General features: G+C 43.6%; 1 protein-coding gene across 1 annotated transcript in view; it reads right to left on the reverse strand.

Annotated features, from left to right (window-relative positions):
- Positions 1 to 24,520, reverse strand: part of LOC106033457 (uncharacterized) — a 321,304-nt gene that overhangs the window by 154,645 nt on the left and 142,139 nt on the right. The window contains exon 5 of the mRNA XM_066977945.1: positions 2,317 to 2,483. The gene's annotated coding sequence lies outside the window, so the exon portion shown is untranslated. The remainder of the gene's footprint in view (positions 1 to 2,316; positions 2,484 to 24,520) is intronic.

Genomic DNA, 24,520 nt, shown 5'->3' on the forward strand with positions numbered 1-24,520 from the left:
AGGAACTCAAATACATTAGTCTTCAAATTAAGGTCTGATGATAATGATGATTTATAGCCCAGAAAATCCTCTCACCACCGCTGTGAGCTGCCTGGCAGGCAGGCAGACTCAGAGCTCCTCGAAGAGCTCCGAGCCTCAGCACCAGCCCTGCTGCACGTCCTGCCGTGGCGCTGGGGAATCCACTGCCACGGGGCAGCACAACGTAGGTGGGAAAAGCAGAGAGCAGAAGCCAAGTTCTGCTGAAGGCTGAACATTGAGGGTTAGACTGCTAAATGCACTTTCATGACAGGTGAATAATGAGCTCTTACTGGTGAGATGCTGCTCGTTAGACTTCAATATTTAAAAGGGTTTATGAAGACTTATTACTAGGGACTGCATTAATAGCCTATGTGGGTCTGCTCTCCCTCAGCCCACCTCCTGGTGTTGACGTTTTCCTTCCTTTCTTTCATCAAAAGTAAAAATAAATAAATAAATGCACAGATACAGACCTCCCTATTTGCTTTCCAGAGCTGAAGGAATAATTAACCGTGTGAGCAAGAGGTAAGCAGGAAGAGCCCCCATGCTTTGGTTATTTGATTGCAGAGAGAAGCAAAACTATTAGCATCATTAATACTGAGAGATCAGAAGCCTCGCTGTGAAGGCACTAAAAATGCACACAATACTGATTGACAGGTTTGCCATAATTATGTGGCAGAAGCTGAGTCAGCTGATGGTGCTTTCAGACATGCTGGGTGACGTATCTCCCAGCTCATGAAATGCAGTCTGATGGCATGAGCACTGACTGACAGCTTCATTTTAGTAATTTGCCATGGTACACTGGCATTTTATTAGAGCTCAGTAGAAAATACATTGAAATTAATGGAGGAAACTCTCTTACTTTTAGCTGGCTTTGGATAAACTAACAGGCTTTATTTCTCGTAAAATGACAGGAGACCCTCATAAAACCACAGTAGCTTCAAAAATTTCAGAAAATGAAAACCAGTGGCAGTCGTGTGTCTGAGTCCCATTTATGCTTTTGAACACCTTTCTTCTGTATAATTACACAAAACATTTGTCAGGATGGAAAGGCAAGAGAGAAGCACGCCTCCTTTCCGATACATCTCTCCACCTTACTTTGCCCCCTCTTTTCCCATTCACTTCCCTTTTCCAGTCTCCTTCTGAAGCAACTATTTTCTCCAATCCCTCCTCTGGTTTTAACTTCTCTGTCAAGCTATTTGATACTATTTCCATCAGTGCAGCCAAGAGCTATTTCCCTGCTAAGCAAGATGATTTTCGTCTTTAACCACCATTCCCATTTCCTAGGCTCTTTTCCCAGCCTGTTCAGCTCTTCTGAGCTGGCTTTGTCTGTTCAGCTTTTAAATAAGCACCAGAAAAGGAATCACCAAGGGCAAAGGAGAGACAGCCTCCTTCACCTGATCCATCATCCATTCAAACTTCAGCCTAGAGCACCTGGAAAAAGGCATTACAGGAAAGTGACTTGGTGTCCCACAGCCCTGGGCAGTACTTTGCAGAGATGGTGGGTCTCTATTCTGCCCACCTGGAACAGCTGTGAAGGGCTGGAGCAGACTGTCAGGGACCTGAGCAAGCCACAAGGGCTCTGCAATCTCTCCCCTTCCCTGGGGTTTGGCTGCTTGTGCTCCAAGCCAGCTCAGATGTTGTGCAGTTGTATAACCTTGGGTCTGACTGCTGTGGGAAGAGCTGTGCAGGAAAAGTTACGAGATGCTTTCATGACAAAGGTCTCTCCAGCTTTGCTTGAGAGCTGCATTTAACCTCAGCCTCTTGGTTCTCCAAGCCTTATTGCAGGCAGACCTGTACCTGACTTGCTGACTGAACACCCCAGCTTGACCTTGGCCCTGCCTCATCACCTCTGATCTGTGACAGACCCTGGTTTGTATCACCAGACCTGCTCTGCTCTCCCTGTTTGGGTACCAGGGGACTGCACCCTTGCAGGAGAGGACCCTGTCTCTGCCTGCCCAGCATGCCCAGGCTCACCTGCCCTGGCAAAGCAGCCCGCCCAGACCTGCACAACGCTGGCTCTGGAGGAAAGGAGAAGTTCAATATATGGAGCAACTTCGGGAGATGTAACAGCCTAACACTCATAGAATTTATAAATCAGCCCATAGGGTTGGGGTATGGCACAGATTAAGCGAGAAGAGGGGAGACCTTGACAAAAAGCACAGAGCGTGACAAAGCACAGGCTGAACACAAGCCCTGTCAGGAATACGAGTTAGCTTTCCACCCCTATCTGGTTCACAGCTCAGTCTAAAGGTATTGCAACTCATGCTCTGTCTCGATATAGTCATTGGCCAGACTCACCTTTTGTTCCCTTTTACAGTGCAGATCTGTGGTTTCGAAGGTGACAGCTTCTGATCTGCACATTCACCTGCTCTTCACGGCTAACAGTACTGTTGGAGTGCCACAGATCCCTCCAATTCAAGCAATTTCAAGGCAGAACTCAGTCCCTGAACCAGACCTATAGGCCACTGAAATCAAAAGAAATACTGAGATTAACCCCAGTGAGGGCTGAATCAGTCTATTAAAGAAAAGTTTCAATAGATACTAGCGTAGGATTGACTCCCTTATCAAAGTGAAATCCCAAAGCACATTTGTTATTAATCCTCCTTCCTCCTTAATCCCACCCTAAATAGCTTCAGTTTCACTTCACTTCACTCTACCCTCGTAAAGTTAAACTTCCCAAGGTTTTACGAACACTGTTTGCCAAAAGATCGCTGGAGGGACCCGTGGAAGTTTAGGAATTGGGGAGGAGGGACTAAAAGAGGATGAAGTGCCATTAAGAATTGCCCATCTGTGAGTGTTAATTCAGCAGCTACTGCTGTTATTTTTCTCTGCTGGGATGGTATTTGGAAAACAAGCTGAGAAAATAAAAGGCAGAAGAAAGCAAGAGGGGAAAAACACTATGAAGCTTATCAGGAGAAAATGTTAATTACACTGTAAAGTCCTTAGTCACCCAAGCTTCTATCTACAATAGAAACAGAAACAGTCCAAATTATCTCTGCATTTTTAAACTGTGATTACAGTTCTATTTACTACTTTTCTCTCAACGTCTTTATTCTAACTGGGAAAATATCAAGCTTTTGTAATTTCTGGATATTGTTTTGTCACTCCTTATTGAATTTCTTATGTGTGACAGACACCCAGAGGTGTGTGCAGCCATGGGCAGTTGGCTGCAAGGGTCACTGCTTGCAGGCTAAGGCTAATCACAGGTGGTGCCACCACAGCCTCAGGCTACAGGATCCTGGAAATGAATCCTGTCACGCCCTCACCTAAACTTCATTGCAGAATCCTTCATTGTCGTGAGCTGTGCTGCAAAAATGGCACAAACCAGTATCACCTCTATATCTCGGTAATGTACAATTTATATCTATGCTTGCACTGAAATACATCAGAATTTTGCCAATGAATTCACTGGGAACAAGATTATCCCCACAGCCCACAAAGCTGGCAACAGCTGTAAGCAATGCAGTCTGCTCTCCAGGGCTGCATTCATATATGCCAGAGATAACAACAGCCCGTCTTCCTTTAAATAACACTGTGTTCATTAACAAGGAATACTTAGCCTAAAAAAAGCAGTGACCTTTCTAAGATGCACCAAATCCCAATTCCTAAGCGAGGCAAGGCCTTTGTCTTTAACTATGGTCATTTGTTTTCTGACTTTCCAGTCTGAACGCTGTGCAAGACATTGTGGCGTTCAAGGCTCCTGATTTCACAGCTATGTGTAGTTGCAATATTCTGATTCTTCACTTTGAAATAATTATTTGGTTAAATATTAGGAAAAGGTAACTTTAAGATGATTTCACAAACCCTACAAACACAAATCCTAGCGCATTTCTATTCAAAAGAAAGCTTTTGATATGAAATTATGTATTTACTTAAATAAGAAAAAGTATGTTCATTGTAGGTTTACTTCTCAAATTTCTGTGGGCTTATAACAAAACAAAAAATGCTAACACTAAAATGTCCTTCACCACTACAGCTATCAGTATGGTTCTGTCTCTCTCCCCATGGTCCAGGTCTTTGGGTGTGTGCTCTCTGCATGCCACTGTTTAAGAACAGCAAGGATTAAATGATCAAGTAAAATTTAACGTATGACAAAGCCAGGAACTTCAGTTTGAGATAGGGTATGTATAGATATACATGCCAAGTGGTCAGGAGCACACAGTTCGCTTTCAGATGTTCAGATTTATTAGTGCACATGCACTGGACAAGAGACAGACGTGCAAAGCCCTAAAACTTGAGACACTTCAGGTTTGATTTATTCAATGTCTTGATCTGAGTTTTGCAATGCTAGATGCAAACTCATTGGATTTTTCTGGCAATAGTCATAGGCAAGGCAAAATGAAATTTCTCTCTAGCTATGAATGCATCCTAATTGCTTTACTAAAACCCTTTGCTAGAGGAAATGACTTCTGGCTTTGCAGCCTATCAAATTTCTTGAGAACATTGATTCGTAAGCAGAACTCCTGGCTGAAATGAATGGCACAAACCTTGGTGTGAACCCTGATTTTTAATATTCTGCCTGCTTTCCGCCCATTCTCCTCACACTCCTTTCTTCCCCACTCAGCCCTACTTCTGTCGAACATCCGATCCTTGCAAACATCCTTAAGTGCAAGAAGTAATTCATATGTATAAAAAGAATAGATGCTGAAGTATGTCCGTGTAAGAGCACATCATCACAGGATCTAAACAAACACTATTAGCAAAACTGCATTACTGCTGGAAACAGCTCAGACTTCATGTTCAATAGAGCAGCCCGTCCCTCGCCAGGGAGTACTTCCGTCTACATGGAAAGAAGGGGAAAACCAGCCACAAGCCCTAAGCAGGGCTGCAGAAGGCAGAAGAAATAATGCCTCCTAACACTGCAGGTACTCACCCCCAAGGACTGCTCCTGGCAGCTCCAAAAACCACCATGCTAACGGGGCAAAGAGAATGCTCCCACCCACCTGTGTGCACAGAGGTCTGAGCCAAAATGTATCCCTTCACTGTACGGTGGGCTTTACTTTGTTGTTATTGTGGCTCTCATTCATCTCCCTCGACGCAGCTGTTCTGGTTTGCCTGATGCTGCCACTGAACCCTCCTATGGGGACAAAGGGAGGCCTCGGTATCACCTCTATCCAGCTCACTCACCTCCTCTGGGAAGGGCTGCTGGACCTCAAGAAGCTAATACACATTTGATGATTCTATACGATAGCCTTGGAAATGAATATTTCCGTAGCAATGAATAAAAGGCACTGTATGTGTGCACCAAGTGAAACCAAAGCCCCTCCTGCTGCAGGCTGCTGTGAGGATTGGGCATGAAACATTAAAAAGCAGCCTTCATGCCTGGAGTCCTTACCGGGTCACCGCAGCCTTCAGCTACCCTGCCAGCTCAGTCCTCTCCTTGGAGTGCAATTAAGTAAAGGAGAAATGGTATGAATCCACTAATGGTTCGCATTACCTCGAAGGAAATCACTGAATTACCCTGGGATGCTGGCTCTGATTAGGAATAGCACTTGCTTGATTGAGGGACTTCATTTGGCAGCAAGACCAATAGCGTATAAGCAGTGAAAAAGGAGCCACCCCAGACTACACTCTTGCAAAGATTAGCGAAGGTTAAAAGGATCACAGTCTGTACACCCACATCCTGTCTGAAAGGCCAGCAGACAGACTCCGGTTTGAAGTTGTCTGGTGCAGGTAGCTGAGCTGAGTGCATTACCTGGAGGTACATCAGCATGGCTGGGACTGGGGGTTAGAAATTAGAAGTTTGTTCCATCAACAGACTTTGACTCAGAAAGTATCTTCCTAGCACATGTCAAGTATTAAAAAGGTTACAAGAAGTTCTCTCATTGGGCAAGATTATTTCACCTCTGCCTACTGAAGGATTTCTGGAATTGTCTTCTGAGGCCGCTGGTGCTGGGGCACCTTGCGGAAAGGAGAGAGCATGGGATGAGCGTAGCCCATCCACACTCATGTTCTGTGCTTGGAGCGTGGTGCAAGCACAGGCAGAGCTTGTCCCTGCTGGAAAGAGAAGATTTATTTTAAAACCCCATGAAAAATAAGGGAAAGGGTTTTGACGGCCCTTTTTTCAAATGCAATTATTTTCAAAGTAATTATCTCTAGAGGAGTGTAGCTCTGCTCTTTCATTGCATTACATCAACTTTGTTTTTTCCTTTTCAGAAGCAGCCAAAATAAAGAGTAAATTTTGATTTTAAGGACTATATTTAGAAAGTGGGGATGCCACAATCTGTAAGCATTACCACCACTTCCCTGAGCTGGATGGATCAACTGCTGCTCCACACTGAGGTCATAAGAGATGAGTTAGAGCTCAGGCCCTACTCTGTGGTTTATTCTCCAGGTCAATCTCTACTCTCTCCTCTCCTGCCTTAAATTATAAGCAACACAGAAAGGTTCAGCAAGTTAAGTCCATCCATACACTTACCTCCTAAAATAAAAAAGGGGCCGAAAGCCTTGGAAGGCTTGAGCACATTAAATTGTTTTGCCTTATCAAAATCCTTAAAGCCCCATGCGCAGACACCCGGAAGCTGGACACCCAGCAGCTTGCTGCAGCACATCTTCAGCGCTTATATCAAGAACTCAAAAGATTCTGCTATTTCTGAGCCATGTGAAAGCACAGTTTATCATCAACTTTGAACCACAAAACCACTAAGGTTACATACACAGCAGGAAAAGGCCCTGCTTGTATGCGTACGAACGAAGACCCATATCTTCAATCTAGATCGTGAGCGCTCCTGATCACATCTAATCTCTGCAGCTTGCTCTCCTGTGGCATCTCTGCCCTTCTTAAAGCAAGCTTTGCTCTCCTCATCCAAATCTCTTTGGAAATCACTACCAGGCACTGAACCCGTGAGCCTGCTGTTTGTCCTTAACCCGCACACGACTCCTGCTTTTGGGCTCCCCAGCGCAGTGACTGTGTGCCTGTGCTTAGCCCTGCGCCCCGCAGCGCTGCCACGCCAGCATCACCCCCTGAAGCCAGTTCCCTGCCGGTCGCTTTCCTCCTCGCATTGAACAATTCAGCTCACCCTTGTCTCATCAGGCACAAGTGGTTTTCCAGGCCATTAATGGTGGAATTTGGTAATAAAGTGCATGTTATTTGAGTCTGAACAGGCAATCAGACTTCTTCATTTCGTTTTTAAGGCTTTAACCGCCTGACACTAATGTGAATTAACCAGCAGCCCACCCTGCTGCACCACTGCCATTAATGCCAGTGCAACGTGCACAGTAACGATGACATATTGTGTCACTGGCAGCTCATCTCCACATCATTCACCTCTTTTTGCTCAAATTGGTCTGACGGTAGGATCACACATTCCCTAATTAACACCTTCTTTCTGTGGTTTCTAATGAGTCTGTTGATACCACTTCTTCGGGCTGCCTCTATTATAATAAAGTCTTGTGGGTATATCCGGCTCCAACCGTCCGCTTTAATTAAGAGACAGATGTCATTGACTCGCTTTCATTTAACACTTAACAGACACATAGCCCCCTGGACAGTACCTGAGCGAGGGAAATGCTTCATCTTTTGATTCTTTCCCCACCGTATGTGGCAGGACTCTGGGAGATGGATTGGGTGAGGAACTGGGAAATGAGAGTGATACTTGAAACAGCCCAATCTGGGAGAAGGTCAGCCTCAGACTTTTTTCTTTAAAAGAAAAAAAAAATGGGGCTAAGGCAGAACACAGTGAATTTATAGAGGGAACGGGTGGAAATGATTAATGGAGAAGATTTAACCAAACCTCAAGAGAAAACACCTCCCCCATTTAACACAACCTCTCAGGTTCTCCTATGGCTCTTTCTGCAGGTTCACTGGAAACCAGGAACAGCCAGTTGGGTTCAGTTACTATTCTGGGGACAACTGATCTGATCCCAAACCTAACAAAGAACGGGAGCTCATTTAGCTTTGTCAGGCTTTGGCTGACCCTGGATCACAGAAGTGACGATTCTCTATGTCCATGCTGGTAATAAAACAAGGACAAAAAATGGAAATACAACGCCTGCTACGGAGCTCTTTTCAGTAAACTACCATAGTGCCTTGGCTTTTGAAAGCAATGTTTAAGCTAATCCTTCAGGAGGCAAAAAAGATGGAAATCGATGGTATTTGACTGCATTGTTTTAACATTGAAAAAGCTACTCAGGATGCAGCATTCATACGAAGCACCTGGACTATTCCTTTTAAACCTCTTGTATCTTTTGATTGCTTGCTTACAAAGGGGGGACATGTAGACAAGAAAATACACCTTTCAGAAGAGCAGCCATTGGTTTGTGATATATTTCTTTTGTTATTCGACAGCATTATTAGAAGCACAGTGGTTTATTACTTCATAAATGTAAAATAATACAAATTCCAAAGTCTATTTTACAGTTGAAAAACAGAAATCAGAATTGAAATCACAAATGCTTCTTTTATATTTTGGTTGCTTTTTGAAGTAAAATTCCAACCTTTGAACACAATGACATTTTGAAATTGTGCCTGGTTTTGAGCCCAGTGCTGAGCTACCAGAGGGATTAAGAGAAGGGTTAAAGCCAGTCCTGTCGCCACTTTCCAATTCAGCAGCTAAGCCTTCAACAGCCTTTGGTGCTCAGGTTTGGGCTTCTTCTGTTTCCTCTGTGGCACTTAGAATCATTTCCAGCATCTCACCTGCACGCCACCTTACTCAAACACACAGAGACTCACAGCTGCATTTCTCACAGCCCCAGATCTCTTACTAGATACATTTTTGTAAAGAGGAGTGAACTGTAAGAGTTTACAGGTACTCTGATGTAAACAACTGTTTGATGTAAGATGCAAGGGAAAATAAGCCCATACTGATCCCATGTTTAATCCATTAGAGAAATAAACGATACCTATGTATCTTTTAACGCTAATGAATTGATTTCCAAGGGCTCAGAACTGAAGCCTTGAAAAAGACTTTCAAATAAGGGGCCCAGAGGAGGGCGAAGGCAACACATTCGCACATCTGGTGTCCTGTGGTTCTTCTTCTCCCCATCACAACAGGCCTGAGCCTTTGTCTCCTTGGCTGTGCATAATGAAAGACTCCCAGTGGGAGAAAATGAGTTAGGTGGGAAGACATGATAGTGCTGGAAAATTATTAACAGGAAGTACAGAGAACACAAAAAATGCTTACTCAAGCAAAGCAAAGGGGAAGAGTGGGAATCTGTGCCCCAGAAAACCCAGAAGAGTGGGTGATGCCCTGTGAAGTGCACTATCCCTCATTCCTGCTTCAAGTCACAAAGCGCCTTTGTGCACAAGACTTTTTATAACAGATAAGCTCCTTACAACTACAATGCAGGGATGCAGCTTATTAGTTTTCTATAAAAAGAAAGACAATTCAGCATTCAGTTTACCCCACCTCCGGATTTAATATCAGGCTATTGTACTGTTGCATGTCTAAGTTTATTGTCTTCAGCAAGAAGAATATAGGTGAGGATCAAAGCAAGATTTCCACTGATGCTGCTCTGAAATAATAATCAATTTTAATAATGATGAGGGAAAGGCTTTCACACTTGGATTTAAGATGCTGACACATTTTTCTTGAAGTGGACATGTTAGTAACTTGTTTGTTTAGTTTTCTTCAAACACCGTGTTTTATTTCTCCATTGCAGGCTCTCAGTATGATTTGTGCTTATTAAACCAGTGCCCAATTACAAGAACGTGGCAGCCAAGTATTGTTTCTGGATACACACACCGTCAACTTTCTCCCTTTTTTGCTTCAGGTAGCCAGCACACTAAAACACTTATTGTCCTGGCCTTGTATCCACGTAAAGCACCCTCTTCATTCTGCGGTTTTGTTGGTTTTTTTTTTTTGATTTATTTAAGTAAATTGTGGCTATTTATCCACAGCAGACCAGTCTGAAAAGTCATGCCTTATTGTCAACATTTGATCAGATTAGAGCTTCACCTGGGAAATACACGGCTAGCTGCTTCCTTACCAGCTGAACAGACAGTACTGCTTATTGGACACCTCCAATCCATCCATTAAACACAACCATTTGCTATTAGTTCAGAATTTGTGAATTGTGCTGGAGTGTTCTTCTCCAGAGGTCCAAAATAAAGCAGATATTGTCCCACTAAGCTATTTCATGATGGTTGTCAAAGAGAACATTAATTGGTTGGGTGGGTATCTCCATGTCACAGTCACATCTTCCTTTGCAATAGCTGCACAACCTAAGCCACACTATGGCTCTGGTACATTCATTTTTGGAATAAAGATATTTTTGTTTGCAGAAAAGTTCAAGAGTAAAATTGCTCTTTTAGTGACAGCGCAGCAACTGTCTAATATATTTATTCCCCAATGATGGGAGTTATTAAATCAAGAAGTCTCATTCTTCTCCACCCTGCCCTGGCAACAGAAATATTCTGTAAGTGTGCAAGTTGGCTATGAGTTGCATCGAGAACAGAGAATGCAGATCACAGGCAGCCTTTAAAGAATTTGCACTGAAAGCATCTGTAAGTATAATCTACAACAAAAGATCGTTTTTGTTGAAAAGAAAACAGTACAGAAGGTGCTAGCTGGGTGGCTGGCAGGCTCTGCCCTCTCTCCCACTCCAAAAGGGACAGGCAGAGAAAGGTCGGGGGGTTACAGGAGCGCCCATTTCACACTGCACCTCTCCCTATATCTTTGCTGTCTGGCAAATAAAAACCACATAGTGAGCATATCATTTGCTACCACACTTCAGAAATTGTTACACCAATGTCTATGGAACCTTGCTAATTACATAGGCTTTCTAATAGTAGAGGAAGATAATAGTTCCTTTGGGGACAAAAATAAGTAAATAGGCCATTATACACACACAAAATATAGACCTTCCTTTGTATATTAATCTCAAACTATAGAACCCAACTATCTCTGCTGATGCGATGACATTTCCTCCTCAGGAATACGACTAACAAGCCCAAATGATACAACAAGCCTTCAGTACAGAAAAAGCTCCAGAAAACAGAAAATTTCTTCTGACAATCCATCGAACTTCGGGTAACTTCAGACATATTCTCTTGATCTCAGGAAAAAATAAGGGAAAAAGTCTAGGGCTCAAGCCAAAATGGGAAAGGGATTCTGCAGACTCGGTTCTGCCCCTGTGAATGTTAGCTCACGTGGGGAGGTGCAGGGCCCAGAGCAGGGCTCCTGGGGCATCAGACCCAGTCCTCTGGGCCACTGCGTGGTGGTGAGTCAATGAATAGAGCTGTCATCTTCCACCGGGAAATCCTAGCTGCCACACTCACTGTAATAGTTTTAGGGCATTCTAGGAGCTGCTGGGTCCATCAGCACCACATCCCTATGGTGCTCTTCCCCAGGCAGCCGAAGCAGGAGGCTCTGCATGCCTGTTTTCAAGCACCTGTGTTAGCTTGCACCACAGCGGGTGCAGGGGCTGAGGGATGATCTGTCTCCAACTTTAAGGGACAGATCACCACATCCTGACTTAAGACAGCAAGTGACAGAGGCTATAAACTAGAAAATAAAAGATTTTGTGGCCTGAAGTCCTATAGACAGGATAAATCCTTCAAATTACACAAGATTCTGGTTAAACACATTACTTTGCTGTTCACAAGTCTTCCAGCATTTTTCATTCTTTGCTAAAATTATCACCACTAAATCCCTTCCTTAAGATCAAAGTCTTTGGGGATACAGAAGCTGAAAGACTTAAAAGAGCTCTGATCCAAGGGGACTCTATGATGAAAACAGGCTTCAGTAATACAACCTCTTAATTGTTCCTGTACCTCAGCACGATACGCTATCTCAGTGTCATCGGCAACAAAAGACTTCTCAACAGGAAATTCTGATTTAGGGGATGCATCTGGCGTCTCACATGCATTTGTAAGTGTCGCTGAGAGAGGCAGCCTTGTTCAGAGGTCTCAGAATAATTAATTTTAAAAACACAGTGATGAGATTTTTCCCTGGATCATCTGAATAGAAGTTCTTTTGCAGTACATCTCACCTCCAGTACCAGAGAGAAAAAAAAAAAAAAAACAACACATTTCTCCATATGCATTTGTCTTCATAGCAATACTTCACATTTTAAATAGGAAGGCTTGCTTTCCAGTGGAGGTCCAGTTCAAAAATCAATTAAATCAATTGGAAATTATGGAGGAGTTAATGTATTTTTTATTTTCCCTGGTTGTTTTAGAAACATTCGAGGAATACAGTATCAGCCAAGGGGAGAGAGCAGCACTCACCACCACAAAACCCAGCCTGTCAGTCCAACATGCTTCTCTATCGATCACCTCCATAGTACCCAGACAATATGCTCAATACCCAGCTCAAAATACTAATTCAGTTAGGCATTCCCTGGTTTTGCTTTCCATTGGGGTGCATCACTGGCATTTTTAACAGACATATTAATCATCCAGATTTTGCATGACTTCCAATTTCTCTGTATATTTCAAACACGAGACAGAACTAGACAGAACACAGGTTTTGACTTCAGTACAAAAAGGGGCAAATTTCAAGGTGGCTCATTTATTTCCCTGGAGAAAATTAAGTGTATTTGGAACAGACCTACCAAATATTTGCTTCCCAATCTTTCTGCAAAGCTACTCCCTAAAAGTCCCCCTCCCTTCCCACTTTGCCTCAGTCAGCTCCCCAGGAGCCTGCACACCTCTGCGGACCTGACACCCGACCTTACCAGTTTGCTACTCCCAAACTGCACCAGTACGACAGTAGAGAATAGTGACTGCTGCCTATGTTGTACAATTCAACTCTTTGTCAACATGAAATAAATGTTTCATTAAAAAAGCTAAAATCCATAACAGTAACAAAAATGCTGTCTTCAGCCATGTTCTGACCATACTCTTGCTAAAACAACGGTTTCTATACCAAGTCTGTTGAAGACAATGTTGCAGCACAGGGTTTGATGGACTTGGAAATCTCCAAAAATAACCTTCTGCCTTTACTCAGGATCAACTACAGCTATGCAAATGATGGTCTGTTCTGACAGGCACCCACGGACTAACTGGAGGTGCGCTGGGCCCCATTGTCAGCTCATGTGAAGAAGCAAACTTACTGGGCAGCAGCTGATGTCAGCCAAAGAATCAGTTCTGAGAGTTCTGCTAATCAGTTCTCGCTAATTTGGAAGCTCGTACAGGTGAAGTCCCTGTTCCCAGTAACCTTCTGCGTCAATCAGGATGGACCGCGTGGTTGCTGGCACTCAGGCAGCTGTGCTGAAGGCGTACTGAATGGATGCAAGCAGCGTGTGACCCTTCTGCCTTCCTGCCTGCTGAGTATCCGCAGCACTGCATTCTTTGCCTTCCTGCTGAATGTGGTGCAAGTCACCAGGGGCTAGAGGCCTTGGCTTTTTCTTGGCTTTATCCTGGCTCTTTCCAGAGGTCTGCTGGCTGTTTTTTTCCTCTCTCTTTTTTTCTTCTTTTAACCAATATCCGTTTCTGATGGGATTGCTAGCAGATGATATTCCCCATGCCTGTGACTCATCCAGGTGCATATACAGAAATATCTGCGTGTCAAGCTAGGCTAATTATGCCACTATTCCCCAGTTGTGGATTAGAGCAAAAATTCAATTAAAAATCCAGCCCTTCTTCATGATACTTTAAGCATAATTTCTGAACCACGGTGTTACCCCAGTAAGTGCCAGAATTTGATGAGAGCCAGGTGGGAATTACAAAGTGAATTCTCACTACGCCACAGTGGGAGTGGGAAACCTAACTTTTATTAGGATTTTGTTAGGATTGTCTGCGCTTTTGACAATCTCCTCCTCCATTACTAAACGGCAGCATCTAGAAACAATGCCTGCATGGCAGCTTCATGATGCCAGAAGGCAAGCAGCTTTGCATTGTGTGAACGCAGTGATGGAGATAAATAATGCAGCGCTGTTGGACCTCTATCAGGGCCTGCACATTTACAATGAGCTGCGGTACCCTGCAGAAAGGAGCTTCCACCCAGCAGACCCAGCCCTGTGCCTCACAGCGCTGTGTACTGGACATACAATACTGAGGTTCTTGGATTTGAACCCATTTTCCTGTCAATACTTTCTAAATTCTACAACACAGGTGATATTTTTGTTGTTTCTATCCAGCCAAAGATGGTTGTTGTGAACTGGTTCAGTCCAATAAGGCCTAATCCCCAAACCAGTATGGAGAAATAACATAGCTGAGATTTGGTAACAACCTTAATAATGATGTACTGGTGACAATGGCAAGTTGGGACTCAAAACATTCAGGATGCTTTGGTAGCAAGAAATACTCAGTTCTGAAAGTACTTTCAAAGGAATTGTTATCCCAGCTGTGGGTTTGGGAAAGCAAGGCATTGTACGAAGCAACAACATTTGCAACTTGGCTACTGGATTTTGTGGTGCTCCTGTGTCTGAGTGCCCAGCTGGAGCTGAGGCCTCATCTTACAGAAGCACCAATTCCACCCAAGTCCAGCCGAATCACTGGGAGCTGCGGGTTATCAGTATTTCAAAAAAATAATTAAACGGAGCTAAACGAATTTACTGCAATAATTTGTACATGCAAAAGTAAGCGATTGCTTTGGAAAAACCATGGCCTACCTCTCACCGAAGGTCACACAGTACATCTACAGCACAGGAGGGAGCTCAGCCCAGGTCTCCCAACGGTGCAGAGAGCAGATTATAACACAGCTGGGTGGAAACTGGGCTAATGAGTCAGCTGTGGGCTCTGCAGCATCACATCTCCAGTGCCTAATCTGAATGACACTGATGAAGCATCATTATCATTTCATAATCATCCACACCAATGTAGACTCTGGAGTAACAAGAGATATTTATGAGGCCCGTTAGGAAACACACACGGGCTCCTTCCCTGTGGTATGAAAACTCACAGTAACCACATACTGTTACTTTTTTCTTTATGGCTTCTTTGAAGCATGAAAAACAGACAAAGAGGAACTACAAATTCTTAAACTGGAATGAGAAGAGAGAAAACAACATAATTTATATACACAGGTATGATTTTCTGGTAACTAGAAAAAATCTCATATCCAAGCATCTACAACGACATGTTTTCCCTTTACTGTTTTTTATAATATCCATGTCTTGATAAGCCTACTCCAAGCATACAGAATTGTTCCTGCATAAGCACTGCTGTAAAATAAGCTTGCCAATCAGACCCCTGATGAAAACCAAAGCAAACTTTTTTTTTTTTTTTAATCAAACCTGGTGTTTTCAGACAAATATCATGGAAATTCTGAGAGAACAAAAATTGACACTAAAGGTCAGGCGCCATGAAGAAACACTAAGAAAACACTTCCTGAATATTGCCAGAGCAGCCTTTCCACAAACTTGTCCTTTATAAAGGAGGAAAGGACATTCAGTATCCTAGAGAAATGCCTTAAAGAAAGGCAAAAAGAGCAATAGTTATGTATTAGGTACTTGTAAGAAAACTACATTTTGTTATGCCTACGTGGTATCTGATTATAAGATATCACTTTCATAACTCCAAGTAATAAACCTAAAACCTAGAGAGCAGGAAGCTTTTAATTTAAATAAATAAATGAGAGGTCAATGTGGTGAATGCCTTGAAAACCTTCTCCTCTTCTGTTCCTCTGCTTCTCTCACTCAGAAAATGTGTGTAATGGGTCTCCAACAAATTACATGGAAATTTAATACAGAAAAAAGGACATGGTAGTAAAATGTATTTTAATATATATGCAAAGGGTAGAAATTAAAAGTGTTTCATGCTCACACAAGTTAATCTTTTGTAGGACCCACTGCTCTTTTTGCTCGTTTAAGAACTTCTGCAACTGCTATGAGGCGAGGGCTAAAGTGCTAATAGTATAAAGCATATGTGTACTGCTGAAATTCTGAACAGCAATCATTTGTAATGCAAATTATCTCCTTCCGACTGACATTTAATATTCTGTAAATAGATTTTAAGAGGCTTCCCATTTAGAAACACTGAAATATGATTAAAGAAGAAAGGAATGGGTTAACTCTCTTTTTAGTTGCCCTTTTCTATTATTCATAGTTCCTCTGCATAATGCTGTTTAGATGTAATTCTTTACAGGTTTTATACTGTCTGCCATTAGTATTAAAACTGAAATTTATTATAGGCCACATGCTCATCTGATGTAAATTAGAGTAGCTACTGAAATAAAAGTTACAGTCGGCAAGTAATGCTGAAGACTAGAGCCACAAGGTCCTCTATCTTTTCCTGACTGAGAACAAGAGCTGTAAACTTTCTTTAAAAAAAAGATAATAGAGAATATTTATTCACTAAATATGCTTCTCTTTTCCTAGCAAAAGAAAAAATGTAAATTTTCTTCCGCAGAATATATCCACTGAAAATAAACTGCACACAGCAAGCAAATAAATGCTACATAAAACTACCTCTTAAACCTTGGGTATGCTCACAAAAACAAAGCCAGAGCAGCTAAGAATGTAAAGTTGAACACAAAGCAGGTATATAACAAAAGTCATCAGACTTTTCTTCCAGAATCTCTGAGAAAGCTTCTCAGAAATTCATTTCTAGAAGGAAAGTGTGTATGCACCAGTGACTCATCCTTCTAAAAACGTCTCAGCTTTTCTATCAAACCTCCTAGCCACCTGTTGCATTAACCCGGCTTACACAGACAGGAACCTTATACAAAGTAAACCAATCTGCCTAAAATCACATTGTCTTGGGGACACAGCCAAGAACCGAATCATCCTTAGTTGCCATCCAACTCTGAAGGAGAAGACAAACTCCGCTCTCCAGCATTTGGTGGCTCCCATTACTTTCAGCCATCTCTCTTGCTGAGCGTGAACTCACCCCAATAATTGCACCAATTGCTCACCAAATAATGAACCTGGCGGTGGATCAAGACAACATCACGTCATGGCTAACACCAAACCTCTGACTGTGCTCTACTAAAGACCCCATGCATTTGCTGCCACTAAAAATGGAGCCGTGGCACCTGAAGTGGAAGAGTTTGTTTAATTTAGCACTAAGCAGCCGCAGTGTGCCTTGCCTCGCGGGCAGGAAGCCTTGGGCCAGTGAGCCCTGCTCCAAGACACTACGCTGAGCTGGCTTCCCAATCCCATCAGCAAGGTCCAAGCTTCTCAGACTCCCCAACGAGTATCAGGTTATCTGTAACTAATATAGGCAAATCCCATTTCCTGTATAACAAACACCTAATTCCCAGTCCTAATCTCAGCTTTAATTACCGTGCTTGGACTTGAAACAACACAAACGAACGGTGAGTCCTCCGTGCAGGCTGGTGCAAGGCTCTATCTTTGTGACATGCAGGAACCCAGTCCTACAAGACCTGTTTTTTCTGATGCTAAACTGAAACCTGATTTTGTTTGAATTAGTTTTCTGTGCGGTGTCAAAATCCATAAATAAGAGATTAGACCTTCATGCTGTTTGGAAAGGAGCTTCAATTTAAATTAGGTAACACTGCAATATTCAGGAATCCACTGGTCTTGCAGCTCCTGCTTTCCTGGAAACTGTTCCTCACCCTAGCCTTATCCTGAGTGATCTTGGCAACACAAATAATGTCCTCCGAGCATATGGTAATCCTCAGCCCCAAGAGGGCTTTATTGTCCTCTCAGAATGGGAAGCCACACGACGTCCAGCAGTTTGCATGGCCCAGCTTTTCGTTGTTTCCCCTTTATGCATGTCCCTAAGCCTATCCTGAATTCCTGGATTTATACAGGCAGAGTCAGAGTGCACACACAATTATATCTCCATCTAAAACCAAAATGTGTGTAAACCATTTTCAGTTTTCAAGGATGAGTGACATTTCATCAAATTTCAGGTCACTTTGCTCTGCTCAGAAATGAGGCAGTATATCTACGCTTTAACAGGAGGCAGGCTCAGGCTTTTAAATGTAGGAACCAATGTGGTAGAAAACATCACAGCAACCTGAGCAGTAAAGTTAGGGACGAGATGATAAATGCATCAACCTGCAGCAAGGCTCTGAAATAAGTAGTCAGATCTTTAGAAATAATTGTACATTAAAATAGTGATATTAGGGCCTTAGCAATAACATTACCATTCATGCCATTATGTATTAGAGAGAGCTGATGGAAATAAAACCGATTACATCTTTTGCCTGTGTGTTCAAAGATGGGATTTTCAGCAAAATAGAGAAGCATCTGATTAGCTTTAAGTGTTTTAAAATATTTCAGTACTTGATTTGGGAATTAGCACTGATTACCAAGACAGCCATCTCAGGTAATCTTCATTTCACCTGATATGCTTCACCTTCAAGTTCAAACACAGAACATCCCTTGCTGAGGACGTACCTCCACGCTAGGAAGCTGCCAAGTACTGGCTGTGTGCAAAGCCAGCCGCTGACAGCTGGAGCCTCAGAAACATTCCCAGATATTCATACAGATGTACCTCATGTATCTGTATCTCATGCTCAGAAAAGGACACAAGAGAACAAGCCATGTCCTGGTCAGTCCTTCACAATTGGTGTGCTGCTATGCTATGGCTGCTTCCATGCACAAGTGCATTTAACCTGCATGAAAGGCTGTGTTGCCAGAAGCTGTAATAAAACATATTGTGCCCTCAAACCTCAAATATTCATCACGATTATTCTCCTGTCTCATAATTTAAAGAAGCTATGATATTAAAGCCAATGCCACACACCATTTTTCAGATTTTCACACGACAGGTAGCGTAATTAAGAGCAGTGGCTGATTAATTGGAGGCTGTGCTCTCCCATAAATAGGGAATACTGAGAGAGCAGTTTGTAGGAATGGCTATTGTACTTGTAATAGAGAGCACTGCCACAAAGAGCAGCCATGAGTCACCCTGCAAACTAGTTCCAAAATGGTCTTTAACAGGTTACACATACTGAATGTATTTTAGGGTATTGCACTAATAATATTACATTTTACATGTACAGAGGGACGCAAAACATTGCAGATAGCCCATCCAGGTTCTAAACTGTACCTAAATATGCTTTGTTTTCCTGTCTTTGGAGAGCAGAAAGACCCATCTAATGAAAAATTTCATCTAAAAAATTACACCTTTTAATTTTTTAGTCATTTGCATGAAGCAAATTTCTACTTCCAAATAAAACTTGATTTTTAAGTATCAAATTCTGTTCATAATTACACTCCTAGATTTCTGCAGAGTCCTGGGGTCTACAAGCCTATGGTACTAGAGATCGATCCCTTATTCTTCTGAAGTGCTACGTGATGTCCCAGCTGATCAGAGAGCCACAGGACAGCTGCTGTAGGCTCCTGGAATAAACACATTAGGAGTCAAAACGTTTCCTGCTGAGCATAAAGACACTGTGACGGATCTAGGTCAGCCAGCATCAGTTTTGATGTATCAGTGTGGCTTCCTCACCAGCACACGAGCTGGGCATGTGCTGGAGTCCCAGATCTGCACGTCCAGCAGTCCCAGCCCTGGCACTGCAGCTGTCAGGGCTCGGAGCAGAGAGGAGCAGAAAACTCCATGGGAGTTTTGAATCAGAAGGGGAACTTCCCCTTTTACATGCCATCTCCCTCTTCTCTTTGCAGCTCTCAGCCACAGAAGGACTGTGCCCAGCGAAGGGGAGGACAAGCAGCTGGGGAGGCAGAAGAGTCAGGAAAGGGATGAGGCACCATTGCCTCGAGCTCTCAGTTATAGCACAGCTGCCTTAGCAAAGCCTGTGGCGCCTCCCAGACTCCTTCAGCACTCTCCAGGCATGGGTTTCCATAAAGAAAGACTTGCACCTGTACCAGGCAGAGAACGGCAGCAACAGAGATTTGCTGCTATTCCACCAAGAAGGATCCAGCCCTTGCCCCAGGACTCAAGAACACCAGCCCTACCCTGTCAAACTAAGCACATCTTTCCACCGACAAGGCACCCCTGGCTTGGGTGTGCTTCCAGCCCCGCGCGTTAACAGCAGGCTGCCTCGCCAGGCTGCTCCTCGCTTTTATGTTGCTGTAGCAAGAGCACAATCTGGAGGAATAGTTGATCCTAGACTTGTGTTCTGTTTGGGGAATGGGTAATTGGTTTTATAGCTTTTTATGAAGTCTCATTTATAATGGCAGCCAGCTGCTTCTGCAAACACTACATCCTCTCGTGCCCCCTCTATACACTGACAAATTTTACTCTTGACCCCGACTCCGTGTTCCTGAGACACATTCTCTTATGTCAAGTCTCCCTCAAGTGCTGTTTTCACAAAATCCTGCATAGCACGATACTCTAAAAGAAGAAAGATCACAGGCTCAGTAGCAGTCCACTACCTGTGTTTCCAGAAAGCCACACCTGGGTTACGGTAACACATTCTCCACAGCTACAGAACTGCAGTCTCTGACCTTTTCTGCTTATAAACTGATTTAAGCATCACCTGGAATTTGAACTTCCCCTTCAGAGTCTGTCCCCAGGACAGTGCACACTGGGGCTCAGCACCGACCACGCAGCTGTGAAGCTGCCTGCCCACCTCCCTCCTGTCTCACATTGCCCCTTGCTGAGACCTGCACTGCAGAGCTGAGCCTGGCACTTACACAAAGGCCCGGGATGGCCTTAGGTACGTGCAGTCAGAGCAGTGAAATCAGATTGCCCAACTCAGGCCACTTGTTGACTAAGTGAGCTGTAATGTTTATCTCGGGGGTGGCATCTCCTCCCTCTAGTCGCCTTCCTTGCTTTCTGAACACAAGGCGCTCTTTCTCCCCAGCAGCCTCGTGCAGATGCAGAGATAAGGGTGGCTGTTTGTTTGTTTGCTTTTCCTGGAGGAGAACATTAGGAAAAGCTCCAGCTATTAATTTGATGAAAGAGGTGCTAGAAATTACAGCAAACGGCAACATCAATCCATGTAAAAGCTCTGCGGTGGTTTTATTCCAGACTCACAGAGCCAGGCAATACAGAGCATGTGCATTTTTCACAGCCGCTCTCTTAGCCCCTCAGTTACCTCCTGTCAGGTGCTAGTGGCACCCATTTCCCATGTCATTATTTCAGGCGTTGCTCACATTTTGTACCACTCTCCGGAGAAGGACAGGCCGTCACTCGAAGCTTTAATATGATGTCTGTTTGTCTAAGTAATGAGTACCAAATACCTGCCTGTAAAAACGGACCCAACTGTGTGATAGGACACAACTGGACTCAAATTTGAAAATAAGCTGTTATTAGCCTAATAATAGATGGAATCTCTACAATGGAGGATCTTCTCTTCTGCTGCAACACAAAACTCTGAAAGCAATCGGTCATTCTCCTTGGTTTCTGTTTGGAAAGGATAAATTCCTTGGGCCCAATTTTGTTCTTATGAGGCCAGAAGTCCTACTCCAAAGAAAAGGTAATTGTTTCAAGCTCAGAATATTCTGTAAAGTAGTGGAAATAGTGGTATTAATGGCTTAAAAAAGAAAGAAAGAAAAAAAGGGAACAAATAATAGATGGAAAAAGAGGGCGATCCCTGGTAACGGAGCCACAGATGCAGTGTGAGCCAAGAATCCTGAAATGGAGAGTTGTTGCTCTGATGACACACTGCTTTAGCTGGGTAAAACATTCGCTGACATCAAGTCCTGATATGCCTCCACACAGGCACTAGGGTCATATACAAATCCCCCAAATTCCCACCTGGCGCCTACCAAAGGGCAGCATTAAACATCCGGATTTCTGTGGAATTAAGGCCCTGCACTGCCCTGCCCTTCTTATCTCCTGGTTGAACACAAACCTTTTGGTGAAACCTGGGAACATTTGCAGTGGGTCCAAGGAGTTAACTCCTTGGTAGGCTCCTGGCACTGATGTTGCTGCAGGCGACGTCTCTATAGAAACGGCATGCAAGGATAAATGGTCTGGACAGTGAAAGCTTTTGCTGACAGATCTGACACCAAAGAAAATCGTCATTAAGGGAGCATGTAAAGTGCTTATTCGCAGCACAAGGTCTCTTTACAAGTCAGCCTCACACCAACCAGACTTGTTGCACGGTGAGTCTGCACCACCAACCAAGGATCGATTCTGTGGCCATGCAGAAGCACGGCAGCTGGGGTGGCCAGGCACAGGCCTGCCCCCAGCTCATCTGACACAAAATCCCCGAGTTTGTCAGAGGAGCTGGGACAGCAGCGGGCACATGGCAAGGAGCTCCTGGGAACTGACACAGCGCAGAAACCACCCCATTGTTTCAACTCCCAGAATCATCGTGCCTGAAGATCTCTGCCCCCCACATCGACCAAACAGTTTATGCCCAGCTAAACTTTACTTGCTAGGGTAAGTCTGGAGGCTGAAGATGTATGAGTATTAAATAATTTATTATTATTATTATTTGTATCATCAATAAGAAAGGCTAACGACGAGAGACACAAAAATTGAGGGAGTCTCCCTTGTCAGGGTGAGTGCCACTTAGGAGGGGACTGCAAAAGGGAACAAAATACAATGGCACTGCATGGGTGTAGCACGGAAACTGCTTACTGGGAGCTCATGGCACGGAAAGTTAGAGATTACAGACCACAAATGACCCCATAGGTCACAGCAGCTTCCAGCAGAAACACTTCCCAGGTCATCAATAATACTCACAAGCAAATCGACCCATGAGGACATTTCCCAGCTCAATCACATTTCAGAAGATAATCTTCAATGATGACAAAAAGCTCTCTCCTTCGGAGCTGACACTATAGGAGAGTGCAGGTGGGAAGCCAGGCTGCACCCATGGCACCTGGGTGGACACACATGTTCCCCGCAGCACACACTGCTCCCTGCAGACACAGTGTTCAATCAAGCCCTACCCCCAAAAGCAGGGAGACCAAGTTCTGTGGTCACAGCTCCCTCCCTGGCAGTGCCTGGTGTGCTGGGGACCCCTCAGCCTCCACTCCGCCACCACCGGGTCTCTGCAAGCACCTGAGGCCCCAGCACAGCCCTAGAGAAATTTGAACGTTCACAGGAGATTTTCCTGCTTACCAAAGAAATTGGGACATAAAAAAGGAGCTCCCAGGTTCCTTATAAGCAACTCTTTTTCAAGACTGTTGCCTGCAAAAAACTTTAAAGATTCAGACCAGAGTTTTGAAAAGTTTCCAAGTTGACATCATTAAAAAAAATAATCCTGAAATGCAAGAACAGCTTTATCATATAAAATGAAGGTTTACTTATTAGGCTGTCAGTGCTATTTGCCTGTATTTGGTGGTGTGGGTGGTTATCTGTGTGAGAGTTCTTCCTGTGTGCAGAGAAAGAGGGCAGTGTCTGCTGTCAGAACTGATTAACGGCAGCTGAAACTTTACATTTGTTTAGGGACTTCAATTTTCTTTCCTTTTAATTGTGTTTTGATATAAAATAAACATATTTTGGTGCTTGGAAATATATCTGCATATACTGAGGGTAGTCTGACTCCAAGCAGAACACCTTTATTTATTATACCCTCTTTATTCCTGTCTATACCATCCAGTTCCCTTAACAACCCGATGGTGTTTTCATGGTGAAATGGCATGCACGTCATCTCTGCTGTGTAAGTTTTATCCAAAGTTCTACTTTGTTTGGGGCAGTTGTTTAAGCTTTGCTACCCAGACTGATGTAATTCCTTGTGAAATTAAGTTCTTCCCAGTTTTTAGCCCTCCAGGATGCTGAGAAAAGGTTACAAAAATAAGACGTGTATGCAGACTGAAAGTTCAGGAGCAGAAAGACTTACCATGACCAGGTGAGCCTTAACCACTGCCTGTAATGCCCCACATTCACAGAGTGCTGTTCAGTTTCAAAATACAAATTTAGGCTCAGCAGAGCTGCAGAAACCAGAGATTCCTGAACCGTGAGAGGACAAGGGGTGCCAAAGCCTATTTAGCAGACGAGCTGATTGCAAATGAGCCTTGGAACTTGAGGGGCTGAAGACTCAGCCATCCCTTCACTTTCTTTTGCCCTTAGAAGTACCTCAGGGCTCTTCTTTGATGTTCTGACAAAGGTTAGCCCCTCTACAAATAACTGCTGCGCTGCAGCTGTCTGAGCAAGTGCTATGGTCCCGCCAAGGACTGCTGGAAACTGCCGTTACTGTGATGGCCTCCAAGATGTTTGCTGTGGTTTCTCCATTCCAAGTGGATTCTCCATTCCATTCCTCACTCCCTGACTTCTGTGTTCTCAGTCTTTGCTCCCTTGCTATTTATGCTCACTTTTCTTTGCCTGCCAGACTGCTCCCCCTCCAATTCTTCAGTTTGCTACAGATATTTGTACATGTGTGGCTAGGACAGTTCCTCCTCCAAAGACGACACCTTTCTTAAGCACCAGTCTATATGATGACTCTGAACATACTTTAAATAATTAAATTTCTTATATAAGTCAAATTACCTGTGATGAAAGATCAACATAAATTCTAGAGTGAATTTTTCTGACAAATCTCAGGGTCTTTCAGAAGTTGTTTCACTCTTCTGACCTCTCGACCTTTCAGATTTCATTATATTATGTTAGTCACCTCTCAGAGGCATCACTGTTCACTTAATGCTTTGCCATGCTCTAAAAACCGTAACAAAACATTGTAAATCATCCTTAAAATTACCACCATGATACCTGAGGAATCTTGTTACCCATTTTTTCAGAAGCCACTAGCTGATCTTAGGAACCAGAGACAGACAGCCAAATTTCATTGCTACCCGGTGTAAGTTGAGAGGGTAACACTGTCTCAAATTTCCTTAGAAGAGGTCCTGA

This window comes from Anser cygnoides, chromosome 15 (genome assembly GCF_040182565.1).
Source record: "Anser cygnoides isolate HZ-2024a breed goose chromosome 15, Taihu_goose_T2T_genome, whole genome shotgun sequence".
NCBI lineage: Eukaryota > Metazoa > Chordata > Aves > Anseriformes > Anatidae > Anser > Anser cygnoides.